This window comes from Zea mays, chromosome 10, assembly GCF_902167145.1.
Source record: "Zea mays cultivar B73 chromosome 10, Zm-B73-REFERENCE-NAM-5.0, whole genome shotgun sequence".
NCBI classification, from domain to species: Eukaryota; Viridiplantae; Streptophyta; class Magnoliopsida; order Poales; family Poaceae; genus Zea; species Zea mays.
The window spans coordinates 41,972,822-41,989,691 of NC_050105.1; the positions used below are offsets into that span (position 1 = coordinate 41,972,822).

At 40.1% G+C, this 16,870-nt stretch overlaps 1 long non-coding RNA gene across 1 annotated transcript; it reads left to right on the plus strand.

Moving 5' to 3' along the window:
• Window positions 1-1,499: 1,499 nt before the first annotated feature.
• LOC109943170 (uncharacterized) lies at window positions 1,500-2,459 on the plus strand. Its single transcript, XR_002265892.3, has 4 exons — window positions 1,500-1,610; window positions 1,713-1,770; window positions 2,138-2,271; window positions 2,351-2,459. It is a non-coding gene; the product is annotated as an uncharacterized lncRNA (long non-coding RNA).
• Window positions 2,460-16,870: the final 14,411 nt, after the last annotated feature.

Genomic DNA, 16,870 nt, shown 5'->3' on the forward strand with positions numbered 1-16,870 from the left:
CGTTTCTCGCCGAGGAAGAAGAAGTTGATGTCCTGCCTAATTCAGGGAGTGATGAGGACCTAAGTGAAGAACGACTACAAGGTCTTCTGAATCAACTCAAGTTAGCATACCCTAAACTCTATAATATTAATAATTCTGCAATGTTAGCATGATCAATTCCATGAACTATTAAATTGTAAATTGTAGCAAAAAACAAGAAAAAGGTAGCTCATAGCGCGCATGTTGACATAGCATGGGTCCAAATTAGGAACTTCAAGATTGCGAATGGCCCCTGTCAACCATTCACATGCCTCAACATTTTTCAGCATCCGTGACTCTTCAAATGAGCCTCCAGTTAATGATGTTGTAAACTGAATTGGATATAAGCAAAAATAAATAAATAAATCAATAAATATTAGACATCAATTTAGGGAGATGAATATTATTCCTCTCCATCATACCTCATGTGGAATCCACAGACGCTCAAGCAATTTATCTAGCTCTTCCATAAGCCCTTTGTTATTTACAGACTACATCTCCAAGCCATTGTTACGTGATTCAATCTGTAAAATTAGATAGTAGGGGACCAATTAGTGAAGTTCTTTCTTATCAGCATCTAGAAAAATTGTGTCTTCTGCTAACAAATGACCGCAGCAGGACCAGTGGACCACAAAAACAAGCACAATATTTAATTTTTCAAAATGACAAATCCAAGAGGCCAGGCTGATGCCAAAGGAAGAATTCTACCAAAATTCTGAAATCGATGATAACAAGCAAGCAAGAATTCAGGACCTTCAGATTCCAAGTGAGTATTGAGTTGATTCAGAAGACCTTGTAGCTCAGGTGTCCGTGAGAACGGTGATTTAACTGACGATGGTGTTTTTTGTTCTGGTGTAAGTAGATCGTCAAGCGGCAAGTTCTTTGGTGGGAATCAACGAAGACACAGCACGCCAAAGAAACCCCAAGAGAAGTTCGATGTTGGTGTTCCTGAGACCTCACGCTCTTATTCTGCTGCAGTCCCTGCTGGTACAAGTAGCAAGCGGCATGCTGCTAGGAAGTGGAAGCGCTCGCTCAGTGACCCCTTCCGTTCACGGCCGCACAGTGCTCCGGAATTAGTGTCAGGATGCAAGGGATCACCGCCCGTGCCTGTGGCTCCAGAGGAGAGGTAGCCGATGAGCTACAGAAGACGTATCGTGTTATGTTTTTTTAGCATAAATTGCAAAGGAATTATGAATATTGTTATCTGAGGCATCATGGATGTGAAAAAGGTACTATGCAACTAATTTTTTAAGGTGTTGATTTTGTAAGAGGATTTTTGGTGAAAGGGCCAAGATGTCCATAGGAATTGAATTAGGCTAATATAATTTTTTAATAATTAAATCATATTAAATAGTTCACTCTACCCCTTGTGCCTAAGAGCGTTATTTATTCTATATAAAAGTTTTGGACTCTATGTACCAATCATATTTTTGCACGACAATTTTAATAATATAAAAACAATAATTGAAATGCTTAAATATATAGAAAAGGATGGTGGTTTTAGAGATGCCTACATAACCATCCAGTAGCGTCCTCTTTCTATGTTTGAGGATGGCTTACAAAACTTTTTGCAGCTATTGCAGGTCTTCAAGGTATATCATAATTACGAGTGACCCTCAACTGTCTGTCTGGGGTGCTGTTCGTTCCTCTATTGTAAAACTTTACTAAATGTATATGCTTGTTTTAAACCCCAGGGCAAAGTAGAGGAGCAATGTTCAAAAATTGAAGATCTGAGGAACAACATGTTTCAAGGTGAGATATTCCTATGTTCTTTTGACTATCTTTTTAGTAAGTAGGTAGAACAGGGTACACCTTTTTTCTTGCTCCCTTACATATCTTCACACCTGAAAGAAATTATTTGATCAAAATGATATGCTTTTGCAGGATAAATACTTTATGTCATTTTTGCCATTGTTTGTGATGTATGTGTGTACCATTGTAATCATGAAAACTACATATGCAGTTATTCATACCAACGTGGTCTGGAATTAACTTTGAAGAAATACAAATGATTATTCTTGATTAATAGCTATGTTTAATTTGCTTCATTGGATCACTTACAAATGAATGAAGCCACCAGAAAATGTGGGCTGATATGTTACATTATTGTCCCCTTCAGTTTCTGCTAGGCAAACATACATGAAAGGAATTGTTAGCCAGTCTTCAGATAATCAGTACTAGGATATATGGAACCGTCAGAAATTGAGTCCAGAATTCGAAGTGAAGAGACAAAATATTCTCAGAGCTAACCAGGTATCAGTATCTAACATTCTGACTAACTTCATTTGTTTGTATGACTTTAGAGGAGAATAATATGTCCTTTGTAATACAGGATTTGACAAATCAGCTGGTTGAGCTGGAGAGGCACTTCAATAATCTGGAGATGAACAGATCCGGTGAAACAGGAAGAGTGGCTTCTAATCGAGGAGTTGTTTATTCTAATAAGACAAGTTCGAGGTATTTAACTGTTAGACCTTCTTGCTACAAATTTTATACAGATTTAGTGATTATCATCAGTTTGTTGACAAACAACTGAATAAGTTGTCGATTTATGCTCTTCTCCTTTCAAAGCGACCATGTAGCGCATAAATGCATGTAACCTTTTACTTTTATGTTTGTTCCCACCAGTATATTTTGATGAAAATACTCTCTTGTTCTGTATTTTTTGTTTGTAACAAACTCAAATTATCTGCACATTCTATGCCCTTGCAGGGTGTTAGTCTGACACTATGTAGTATTGGCGATCGAGCTTTAACCCACAGAAGGCACTGTTCTTTTGAGTTTGATTAATCATTATATTATTAGTATCTTACCTATATATCGATTCACTAACACTTGGACATGTAACTTGGTGAAAATTGTAATTCCATGATCTAACCCAAACGATGCTCATGTAGCTGGTGTTGGAAAGGTGATTTTTCATTCTCCTTTGATATTTTATTCTAACAACAACATTTGGGTAAAGTTAGGGTGTTATGGACCTGATATACCTGTGTCTGTGTCTGTGTCAGATAACTAGAACTTTCCTATAACAAGTCAGAGAAGCCACCACAGCTAATCAGAAAGCAGATTTTTACATACCACGCAGATCATTTGTGTGCTACAAGCCTACAACCAGCTTGCTTCAGAATTTGTTAACGTTGTATTCCTGTTCTTAACTAGCTTCAGCAAAACTTGCCCTAATTGACTGCTCTTCCATGCTGACAGAAATATTGCGGAGGACGCGGTCAATATTACATAAACTGAAGGAACAGATCAGTGACGGTACTCTAGTTATTGGAGCTGGTGCTGGCATAGGCATATTTGCAAAGTTCGAAGAAGCTGGTGGGGTTGATCTTATAATGTTGTACAACTATGGACGGTTTCGAATGGCTGGAAGGGGCTCACTAGCTGGGCTCTTGCCCTTTGGTGATGCAAATGACATTGTACTTTAGATGGCCAGCAAAGTGTTGTCGGTAAGTAGCTCAGAATCCAACATCACTCTGATGTCTGTCAACTTTATTGTGCACAACCATTGATGTAGATCTAACTTCAGGTGGTTAAAGGAGTTCCTGTTCTTGCTGGGGTATGTGCTACAGATCCATTTCGTCGAATGGAATACTTTCTCGGACACTATAAACCATTGGATTTATGTAATGTTTAGTGCTTCATATGTTGTTTGTGAAATTAAAAAAAATTCTACAGTAACTTTGTTTTTAGTATGATATTTGACATTACATTTGTTACTTGTTGTAAAGTTAGCAACTTTCTACTTCTAAAAAGCATCTATTGGCTAAGCAATAGTTGTATAGATATTCCCTTTTTAATGTACTCACTATGTCTCTACGACCAATAATTTGATTTGTCGTATCCTTCACATAAATAGGTGTTATAACCTACATTTTGCATTGTGATGTCTCTACTACCAACACCTATTTTCTTAGAAGGCTACTTGGCAGTAATTTTTGTACTAGCTACAAGAAACCCACTTTATGCAATAAATATCCATTATTTGAGTGTGAATGTTTGTCACTAAACAATCAATAACGCCTTCATATGAAACTAACCTTTCTCTAATGTGAACAGTGCAAAAATTGATCTAATAGAGCTATGAGCGTGTTCTCCTACCTCCTCCTCTTGCCATGCCCATGCCTTTAGTTATTTTAAATTCGTTACACTTATATAACTTTCTCTGCCTTAAATCCTTGCAATTGAAACCTAATTTCTATTCTGTTAAGCCCAGTGATGTTGAAGTTCCTATGTATCGGAGGCAAACATGGCTCCAAAAAGAGGGAATCAGAAGCTTGTAAAAGTGATAAATCACAAGAAGTCATAAGTGTAGTCCTTGTGGATCTATTGATTGTTTGAATTTGTGAGAAAACTTGTTCTCTGGTAAGCTACTTATCTCTTTTAGTTATTTAGGATGAAAATATGCATTTGTACATCTAGCTAGATTCTATTCTTCAATACCATCCATACATGGATTGAACATTGCGATAGTTTTTCACCGATAAACAAAAGGGGTTGAATGGTATTCCTTGAAAATTACTAGCTAGAGATTTCCTTTAGATTCAACATAACTTGTTTATTTCACATTAATTAGTTGAACAACTATATTTTTCAGGGGATTGAGCTTTGCCAGCTCAATATCATTTTGCTAGCTTATATTAGCTTCCAGTGGCAAATTGGGATATCAGGTGCTTTTAAGTCCGGTGAGTTCCCATGGTGCCAGTTTTTTTGGAGATGATAATGGAAGTCCTTGCATCACAGATGCAATATGAAATGCAAGAGTTTTTAAAATAAAGGTACATCATACTTGGTTATCCCAGTCTTGTGCATATCACTGAGTAAATTCTAGATAGCAAAAAGACGTTATACAGTTGGTGTGACAACACATGGCAACAAACAGCTACCGCATATCTAATCAAACCGCTACAAAATAGTATCGCATCCTTCTGCATTGTGCTATAAAGTTCATCATTGTTTATGGTGATTCACATTACGAATTTAGTATAATAACTGAAACAATACAATTTAATAGTGACCAACCCCTTGCTTATTGGAAGGTATATAGTACATCTCATCAAACAGCAATGTTGTTTCTCTCCCTGTGGGAGTCAGATGGGTGCACTTGTAGTCTCATAATGTTACTCCCCTTATTTTTTGGATGAGGAATGTAGCAAAGCTGACACTTTTCATGATTGAAGAGCTGATCCTTGATTCTTCAACTTTGAAAGAGATCGATGAATTCATATTCTTTTTTGACAAATGCAACAAATGCTTGACTGATGAATAAGGAATATTAGCATGCTTGTCCATTGTTGCTTTAGAAGTTTATCTTAATGACTTTTGCAGGGAGACTGGTATCTTTTCTTGAAAATAGATCAGCAAATAATTTTATCATGTTTTCCTAAGAGAAGTGTTTTCAAAATCTAAGGGTGCATCTGATTCAACAAAGCTTATCTTCCCTTCTGTAGTTGGAGCATTTTCCTGTGTCATTGGTGATACTAACCAGATTGTCATCAAACTCTGTCTGATTATTCCTCTTTCAATTTGCATTTGACAGAGATCGCATATGAGTCAGCAACTAGAAGGCAACCAGCACTTACCAAATCCTATTCATTCCGCTCTTGGAGCCAAAATAATGTGGTGGCTTGTACGTTGAGGCAAATAAACTTTATAGCTCATTGAGGCACAATATTCTGCTTCCATGCTTAGGGTCAAGAAATATTACTACTATTATTTCACGGTTAAAGTGGCACTTACGATTTTGATTATGCTACCATGCAAGTTTGCTTTATTGCGCAATTTGGTCAGTCTCTTGTTCGAGCAGACTATCTTATCCTCCGCAAGGGTTTTATAATGGTATGCCAGTTCTTTGTTCTTCAATTCTGAGTAGACTATACTTGGCCTTCAGTGTGTTCATTAGAAGGACCGAGCTGGCAACTCAAATCAAATTCGAGTGATCCACGTTTTTCTGTTATGTTTTTACTTAAGTAACTGCCTTTTATATTTTTAAAATTATTCATTCAGCATATGGTCTGTAGTTATGTTTTTTTGTTTGCTTGAATTTAGTCAAACAAATCGAGAAAGACATGGATCTTTTAACAATCTGCTTCAAATTCTTCTAGCTGTTGGTTTCCTCACCAGTCACCACCATGTGGCCTCTAAAATTATATAACACTTTTCATGAATTTTCTTTGTCTAAGCAGGTCGATATGGATGCTTGACGATGCTACGGTACCAAGTTTTATTGTGATAATACTACTATTTCGTTTTAATCTTCATAGTTAATGTAGCGAGTTAGCGACTACTGCATATACTATTTGAACTACTTGTATAGGTGTTACGTATCCTAGCCATGATCTGGATATGGTTCCCATAAGAACACTTCAGGTAAGAGTTTCAACTTCGTTTCTCGTTACTTGGCAACATTTTATTGTTATGGGTGATATGGCTTCATTATTTGCGGGTTGTTAGGGGTACTCACATCCTATAACAAATAATAATAATAAATAAATAACTCACAATGTCATTTGGAACCTGAATACTCTGGAATCTGTGTAATCAGTTTAACGCAAACGTTAGAAAGATCATGGTTGAAACATATTTTTTCTTTAGTTAACAAGCATAAGTAATCAACTTAAATTAAAATAATATATTTCAGCACTTGTAGTCAGCTCACCATGCTTCTTACTAATAGAACGCATAACTTGCCATATGATCATTTAGATAACTTACAATGTTTGATTATTCAATGATCCCATCATGCATTTTAATTTATCATGGAATTAAACTCTTCGATGCTCATTTTAGAAAGTAAAAAAGAAAAAAAACAGTTTGCTCGATATTAGTTAGTAGCGGGTGAATAGTTCATTGATATATTGTAATCTTTATTTTCTATGTTTTTGCCGACGAGCAGCACAAGTGGGGTTCCTAATTCCCATTCTACCATGATGTCCCCGTCCGTTTGTATTTCTATTTCAGTTTGTGGTGCTCTCTTCCTATTTGAACCAAAAGGTTCCAGGTCCAGTTTTGCAATCAATTGATTATTGCTGATAAAATCATTGGAATTAGTAGTTCTATAAATGTATTCAGTTTCTAGCATTGGAAAAACAACGATAAACTTATCCATGGGCAATGTCTTTTTCCATGCAGCAAGCACCATGACTGCACAATTACTTATCAAATAGTTTCATGGGAAGAATTATAGCTATTGGTATGAGTAGTATCAGATAGTAGAATAGCCAATTAGCCATACTATTTTCAATGCAGACATGCCAGTTTATGTGGGGTATTATGTTTTAACTTCAAGCTATTGATCTCGAGTAGTGAAATTCGCTGCATAAATCAGATGAGTTGATCCATTAAAAAGGCAAAAAAAGAACTGCATTGATGCTACTTAGCCTTCAGTGCACATTGGGTTAAAGGTCGACATTCTTTCCTCCATTGTTTTCCTGATGAGATTTCTTCTATGGTTAAAGGTCCACATTGAGTTTTACTCTTATCGTTCCTCCATTTTTTCTCTGATAAGATTTCTCCTATGGTTAAAGGTCTACATTGGGTTTTACTCTTACAATAATATAGTTTTACATTCAGCCATCATGAATGTTGTTCACAAGGCAAAGAAGCTACTGGGCATAGTGATGTAATTGTAACATGGCATTCGATGGATGGAGAGATGGCTTCTTTTTTGCCCTTCATCTTGCAGTAAGTGACCCCTAGATAATGAATATATATTTCTTTGCACAAGGTTCCATCTTTATTGCTCAAGAGGTTACTGTCGGTGGCCATGGGATGTTTTTCCTCCCTCCATGATCAAATGTCTCCCTTATTTATAGTTTAGCTTTGGAAGATACACGATTGGCCAAGTTTGAGCACGGGTGAAAATTCCCAGATGATCGCAAAGATTGTTGTGGTATGTAATGATCCAATCATTGCCCACTCTGAGCATCAATATGTTGCTACTGGGATGCCCACAGAAGCTGCTCTGAAGGTATAATCTGTTCATGTGATAAAATTTCCTTTCATTTGGGGTGTTGTTATAGTTAAGTTGTTTTTCTACTATGAAATTATCTTCCATGTAGCTTTGGAGCAGGAAATGTATATCCGCAAAAGGTTAATAGCAATTTATACAACAAAAGAAAAATATGATCCGCTATCATGTTTCAGGACAATGCTTCCTCTTCCTTCAGGAAGAGGAAATTGTTATAGCAATGATCTTACTTTTCTGGGTAGCTGTTTTGCGCAACAGCCGGAGGAGCGCGGAGGGAGGAGGTACCAAACAGGGGAGGAGGGGAAGGCAGGCGGTATGATTGGTGAGCGGTGAGTGCAATTTCTATCTCTTAAGTAAGCATCGTCAACATTATGAGATGGGGTTGGACTAATCATGGTTTCTCGTTGCATAACTTCCTTTTTTGAGTTTTGCTTATGTAGCTACTCGAAATCTTGAGTTCATGTACAACTATTTGAAAGAGCTGAACTGCAAAACTGCTCTACAGGTTGTGGAAAAATCTCTACTCAGTGTGGCTGTCATCCTGACCTTCACCGACGGCCTGTACGTGTACACGCTCACCGGGCTCACTTCCAAAAGCCGGGAGTCGTATGCTAATACTGGCGTCTTACCCCCTTCGCCGCCATCGACACGGGATGTGGAGACACGTCAAGGGAAGGTGTGGTGGCATAGGGACTGGCAACGAGGAGGGCCCGTGGATAGCTTGGACCTGACACTGGACTTCGGCAGGGAGGCGGAGAAGTCACACGAGGAGAGAAAGTTGATGCTGAGTTCGGCGGGGGAGGACCCCGACAATGGCACGGGTGAGGAGCCAAAATATCACTAGTGTCTTCTAGAATATCGACGTCAGCATTGCTCTGGTCTTCAACAAAACCAACATTCAGTTCGAGCTTGTTGCACTTTGTTGTATAATTAACAAGTCTATTTCACATTCCTTGTAATCTATACAACTCAAGAGTCAGTATCTAGCTATCGAGTTATTGTGTCAGATTTCTGTTGGAACATCACCAGTTGTCCAGGTCACATGCCAAAAGTCTGGAGGCATGTATATCGTTCGGTTACTCTCCTATGGTTGTTTCCAATAAACATCTTGAACATAATAGTTGAAAGGTAAATTTCAGGTGAAAAATGTAATTTTACAACACATATTTCTTGAGCAGTCACAAATCACAATCATTACATTCAGGCATTCACCTTTTGAGCGGGCCCGTGCCGTCAACGACTGCCCCCGCGCACAGACCTCGACGTCACGGCTGGTAGGATCTTACAACCTCGATTCGTTTTGTTCTTGACATCGTGTTGCGGTAGTCGGGGTGGTAAATTGTGGACTGCAGCGGAAGAAGATCCGGCGACGGCGAGGTCCGTCGTGGTGGCTGGGCAGCGCTGCTGTTTGCGTGGTCTGGTGGGGGCAGAAGTATCCGTCGTTGGATCTTCATCCAACGTCTTGGATTAGATCTCAAGAGAGGAGCAGTTTCAACCGTAGATTTTGGAGCGTGCGGCTGTGATGTCACAGTAGCATACCTCTTCGTTGATAAAATCTCGGCCGTCTATTATTAATCCTGCGGCCACGAGCGCTTAGCGGATCATGGTTTGAGCGATCTAATCTGGCGCGTCCGTCTTTGACCGGATGGCCAGATATGCACGATACCCCTTCGGTTCGGACGTTTCGCAATTGAACCCCCCGGTTATTTCAGAATTAACCCGCTGTCCTGTGCAGGATGGCCTCTGTCTTAGAACAATTTACGTTGTAGCCCCTAGGGTTTCTATAAATAGTGCGCTCAGTCCAGAGCACAGAAAATCAAAGGAATTCATTTAGAAAATACATTTTAGTGTGAAAATAATTATAGGAACTTAATAAATTCTTAGAAAATGCATTTTAACACCTTTTCAGTCCATTACAGTTTCTATAATTTTGTAATATTATTGTGTATCACCTAGTTTCTCTGTTTGGACATGAAAGCCACTTTAAAATTTATTTTCTAATTAATCTTATATCAAAATACATAAAACCTTAGGAAATTCATAATTCCTCCGTTTTAACTCCGATTTGATCCACTCAATTTGTGTTAGCCTCGTATAAATATTTACTATGCAACAACAACATTTATTATTTTATGATTAGATCTTAACTTATGTTAGTTAGTCTTGTTAATGTGCTCAACATTATCTACTAAAATACGATCTATAGTCAATTTACAATTTAGATTAAAAGTTGAATTAGTTACCATTTTGGTTATCTTTTCTCTGGAATTATAAAATAACAACTAGTTTAATCATTTAATCACATCATAACTTGATGACCCAGACTCCGATCTTAGTAGTTCTCGATCCCACGATCTCGTAGCTTCGTGTAGATCATCATTATGCAGTTTGTTCTTATGTATGGTGTGATGTTAATTTTGTCTATACCATGTTTGTTTGTATTGCTACGACTAGCAGTGCGGTCACGAGGATCTGAAGAATCATCCTGGTACCTGGAATCTCAAGTGCTAGGCAAGTTGTGCCCTTGACCACTTTTTGTTACCCAATAATGTTCTTTGTTATCACTTATTCATGCATAGGTTTAATTTTGATGGAACCCAATAGGTCACCCTAGTCTGTTTATCCATTTTACCTTGTTTACCTCTGAATCATTGGGTAGTTATGCTATTGCTTTACATGGTGTTTGGGTTAATATTTCATTATATCCATGTTCCTATTATTCTGTTATGTTAATTATGTTCATGACAAGATCATTATGTTAATGGGAACATGGAGCGACCACCCGGGAAAACAGTGCTACCACAAGGGTAGTATGGGATGCCCTTGGCTGACTAATTAGGAAAGCTAGTGGATGACTACCTTACTCGAAAGGGGCAAGGGCAGTAGGGGAGTGGTCAGTGTAGAGAGGTTCTTGGGTTGATTTTGCTGCGATGGCGGTCAGGCGAATGATCCCTGCATTGGAGCTTCCTATGAACTGTAGCGGGTTTTCTGAAGCTAGTGGAACTTTGTAAAGCCTCGTTGTGTTACCGTGCCTCGCTTCCTTGGTAGAGGTGTATGAGATTCATGACCCCTTGGCAGATGGGTAACATGACTTGTGGGTAAAGATGTACAACCTCTGTAGAGTGTAAAACTAGTATACTAGCCGTGCTCACGGTCATGAGCAGCTCGGACCATCACATGATTGATTTATGGAACTTAAATTCAATTTGTCATTTACATTTGCATGGGATTATTATTAATATTGTTCTGTTATTTATTATGGTTTGGTATTTACTTACATTTAGTAACTGCTAATAAAATTTAACCAACTTATTAAAAGCAATGCTCAGCTTTAACCATTCTCTTTGATAAGCCTTACACTTCATGAGCTCCCACCTTTGGTAAGTTCATGGACATTATTCCCCACAACTTGTTGAGCGATGAACATGTGTGAGCTCACCCTTGCTGTCTCACACCCCCCACAGGAGAAGATCAGGTGGTTCGAGAGGAGCCACACAACGAGGAGTTCGATTCGATCTAGGTGGCGTCTCCCAGTTGACTTTCTGGCGCCAAGGATGGATTTTAGATCCTTTTATATTTATATTTTATTTTGTAAGAATTCCGCTATATAATAAATATTCTGATTATTGTGACACTCACTTGATTAACTTATGGAATTAAACTCAATTTGTCATTTGCATTGCATTGTGGGTGTTGTTACTAATCTTGATCTCTTATTTAATTGGGTTGGTATCTAATTGTAGTTAGTAACTGCAAATAAAATTTTGCACCAACTTTAAAAGCAATTCTCAGCTTTAACCATCTCCTTTGGTAAGCCTTACACTTCACATGGGCTCCCACCTTTGGTGAGTTCATGCACATTATTCCCCATAACTTGTTGAGCGATGAACGTATGTGATGCTAGAACATTCAACTGAGGGTTATGAATCAACCTGAAGCAGGCTGGCCACGGTGAGCTCACACCGCACGGTGTTCTTGGTTGATTTGGGGGAAATCCCAAATTGATGTTCTCTGGTGGATAATTCGAGGCACGAGTTGGTGTATGGGTTGCTTGACTACCTTACGGAGCCGACGGCACACTCAATTTACAGGCTCCGGGGGCGGTGGCACGTGAATTGGAGATGGCGCGGTGGCGGTCGGAGAGAAGGAGATGTATTGGCGCACGCGAGGTGCAAGCTTCCCTTTTACCCTGAAACGAGATACACCCTTCATTGGTGAGACTTTAAGGTAGACATAATCTTCAACTTGAAAGTACAAGGGTTGGCGTCGTTTGTCTGCATAACTTTTCGCGAGCTTAGGCTTCTCTCAAATTATGTATTATTCGTTGAACCTTCTCTTCTGTTTCTTTTACCATATCAGGCCTGAAAAACCATCTTTCTCCTGGTTTAGACCAGTTTAACGGAGTACGACATCGTCGTCCATACAAAGCTTCAAAGGGTGCCATTTTGACGCTCTCTTGATAGTTGTTATTGTTTGAGAACTCCACTAAGGGTAAACATTCATCCCATTTCTGTGGGAATTCCAGAACACACGCTCGCAACATATCTTCAAGTATCTAATTTACTCACTCAGTTTGCCCACTGGTTTGAGGATGATAGGCCGAACCGTGGAGCAACTTAGTACCCAAAGATTTGTGAAGTTCTTCCCAGAATTTGGATACAAATTGAGGTCCACGATCTGACACTATTGTCTTCGGAACACCGTGCAAACTGAGGATGCGAGCAATATACATTTGGGCATAAGTGATGACCGGGTAATATGTCTTGACTGGCAGAAAATGAGCGATTTTCGTAAGCCGATCAATTATAACCCAAATAGAATCATACACTTTTGTTGTCCTAGGCAATCCCACAATAAAGTCCATGCTTATATCCTCCCATTTCCATGTTGGGATAGGTAACGATTGCAATGGACCAGCAGTTTTCATATGTATGGCTTTGACACGTCTGCAAGTGTCGCATCTCGCCACATAGCGTGCAATTTCAATCTTCATCTTCGTCCACCAATAATGCTGCTTTAGATCATGATACATCTTAGTGCTTCTAGGATGAATAGAATAGCGACTAAGATGTGCTTCATCTAAAATTTGCTGGCGGACTTCATCATTTTTTGGCAAAACTATGCGGTTATTAAACCATACAACGCCTTGATCATCTTTTCTGAAGCAGTTGGCTTTACCGGCCTCCATTTTCTCCTGAATGTGTTTCATACCCTCATCATTTCTTTGTGCATCAATTATTCTTTGCAGAAGAACCGACTCAAGCTTCAAGTGATTTAAAGTTCCATGTTGAATCATTCCGAGGTTCAACTTCTCCATTTCTTGGCATAATGTAATGTTGGAAGTCTTCATTGTAAGACAATGGCAGGAAGCCTTGCGACTTAGTGCATCTGCCACTACATTGGCCTTTCCTGAGTGATAGTGAATTTCCAATTCATAATCCTTGATCAGCTCAAGCCATCTCCTCTGCCTCATATTCAGCTCTGACTGGGTAAAGATGTATTTCAAGCTTTTATGATCTGTATAGATATGACAGATATTCCCCAGCAGATAATGACGCCACATTTTCAGGGCATGAACCACAGCAGCTAATTCTAGGTCATGAGTTGGATAATGTTCCTCGATCATACCGGCACAAATGTCTTGAGGCGTATGCTACAACTCGGCCTTCTTGCATCAAGACACAACCTAAACCACTGCCTGATGCGTCACAATACACATCAAATGGCTTTTCAATGTCCGATTGAGCTAATACCAGAGCAGTGGTCAATAACACCTTCAGCTGCTCGAAGGCTTCACTACATCTTGAATACCACTTAAATTTCGTATCGTTCTTCAATAAAATTGTGATTGGCTTCACAAGCTTGGAAACATCTGGAATAAATCGGTGGTAATAACCAGCTAGTCCAAGGAAACTTCGGACTTGATGTACAGTGGTTGGTGGTTTCCACTCCAAAATATCCTTGACTTTGCTGGGATCCACCGCAATCCCCTTGGCAGACAATACGTGTCCCAGAAATTGAATTTCCTCCAGCTAGAACGCACATTTACTAAATTTAGCATATAATTGATGCTCCCTTAAGCGCGTTAATATGATCCGCAAATGTCGAGCATGCTCTTCTTCATTCTTGGAATATATCAAAATATCATCAATGAAGACCACCACGAATTTATCCAACTCGGGCATGAATACCGAGTTCATAAGATATGTGAAGTGGGCAAGAGCATTTGCTAATCCAAAAGACATAACTAGATATTCAAATAATCTATACCGCGTAGTGAATGCGGTCTTGGGTATATCTTCGGGTCGGATACGGATCTGATGGTAACCCGACCAGAGGAGTTGTATCGGGCTTCAACTCAATCACAAATTCTACATCCCTCTCTGGAGGTAATCCAGGCAGATCTTCCAGAAAGGCGTCCAGGAATTCACACACTACCGGAATATCTTGGATCTCTGGTATGATGGTTTCATATACACTACCAAATGGTTTAGCTATAGTAGCTACGGGGATGGACAAAAGAACCTCTTCCTGGCCATAGCTCAACCTGATGGTTCTCAGATCAGTGTTGACGATAGCTTTGTGCTGGGCTAACCAATTCATGCCCAACATTACATCTATATCTTGGCCTTTTAGAACAATCATATTTGTAGGAAAGTCCCGTTCAGCCAACGTTACAGGCACATGGAAAGCCATTTCTTTAGTGAATATTTGTCCCCCAGGCGAATGAATAATGAACCCTTCCCTTGATTCAATGCATGGAATGCAATATTTCTACACAAACTTCTTGCTTATGAATGTATGTGAAGCACCAGAATCAAAGAGAATAACTGCAGGGTGATTGGCCATGAGAAACATACCCATCATGACTGGCTCTCCCTCCGGTGTAGTGGCCAATTGTGTATAATAAATTCGCCCAGTTTTCTTCATATTCTTGCCCACTGCATTATTTGTCGTGTTTGCCTTGCCTTGACTGGAACTCCCCGGGTTCTGCTGATTATTGGAGTTGTTCCGCTTCGGATATGGGCAGTCCTTGATGAAATGTCCAGACTTCCCACAATTGAAGCAGACAGTTGATGAACTCGGGAGTGCACGGAAATGAGCACCAGGGGCACTCGGCTGAGTTGTTGAAGTAGGGGCAATAGCAGGGCGGATGAATACAGGTTGTTTAAAGGGATAGGAGGGTGGACAAGGTGAAGAACGGTTTTGATTGAAAGGTCGGATCACCAACCTTTGTCGCTTTTCAGGCCCTTGGTTGGACCTGTCACCTCCATAGCCCTTTAACTTGCCTGGGCCTGCATACTTAGCTTCATCTGCCAGCGCTGTGCTGACGACCCTGCTGTAGGAGAGGTCGAGGCAGGTGGCCATCTTCCATTGCAGTCGGTCATTAAGGCCTCTCATAAAACAATTCCTCTTTTCAGGTCAGTGTTGACCTGATCAATGACGTACTGGGACAAATGATTGAACTTGTTGAGATGTTGTGTAACAGTATCTCCACCTTGCTTAAGCTTCATGAATTCTTCTTGCTTCATATGGAGCACTCCTTCTGGAATGTAGTGCTCCCGAAATGCCAATTTAAATTCGTCCCAGGTGACTTGATGTCCGGCAAGCTGAATGTCCACATAATTTCCCCACCAGGTGCTGGCAGGGCCCTCTTAACTGCTGAGCTGCAAACAATGGCTTCTGGGTCTCTGTGCATTGGATGAGTCCAAACTTCTACTCAATGACCCAAATCCATTCGTCAGCTTCGAGGGGATCTTCAGCTTTGACGAATAGTGGGGGATGAGTTTCCGAGAAATCCAAATACGAAGTTTCACGGGGTCCTTGCGGATAAGCACTCCCGCCCTGTTGCTGAAGCTGCTGCCCCGCCATTTCACGAAGGAAGCGAGTGTTGTCAGTGGTCGCGGTGACCAAGGCAGCAATAGCCTCGGCCAGCGTGGGTGGTACTGGCGGTGGATTGGGGGTATCATCTTGACCACAAGATGTTCCTGCGCCGTCATGTGCACGAGTTCGAGATGGCATCTGAAGCAAAGAATATTTGGAAAATATCACATGCTGATTCATAACATCATTTTACATTACATAAGATGTAATATTACAAACTCAATGTACAGCATGACATCATTACCTATTTTACATTAATATTATTTCTAAACTATACTACTACTAGTATTTATTATCCTTAGCAGCTTCGTTGTCGGGTGTAGGGGTCCATTCATCAGCCAGGTTCATTGAAGGAGGGAGCTTGAAAAGATCCAGTTCCCCACCAAATGCTTCACCTGCTGTTCCAAAAGGTCCAGCTCCCACTCTGATAGGGTCTATAGGTACATCAGGATGCTGTCGCGAATACAATTCATGAACTTCCTCATGCAATGTATTGCAGTACACCTGCAAGTTATCAACGGCTATGCTAAGCTCCTCCACACAGGCTCGAACTTTAGCCTCTCGGTCCCAAGCAATGGAATGCGAGTTGACGGCCCAATCGAGCGCCAAATCTCGTTCGGCAAGCTCGTCTTGCAGATATCGGATGTCAGTTCTTAATTCATTTATGTGCTGACCATCCTCGACCCACACACTGTTTCTATGACGCAATTCCGTTCGAAGCTGCTCCACCTGAGCTTCTAGATCTCCAATGGGACCATTGCTGCCGCTGCTACTATCCTCATGCCTTGGAGCCAGATGATGGCAAGGCACGCCAATCGGTCCAGTGGACTTGCGTGCGGTTTTCCTTGTGCGCGGCGGCATATCTCCATAAGGGGGAAAATCTTATTAGTATAGTTTTTAACATGATGCATGCATAATTACAGAATCAACCTTAGTTGATTCACACCCTTCTATACATTGCACTCTACTATCTGGTCTTTAGAATAAGTACTT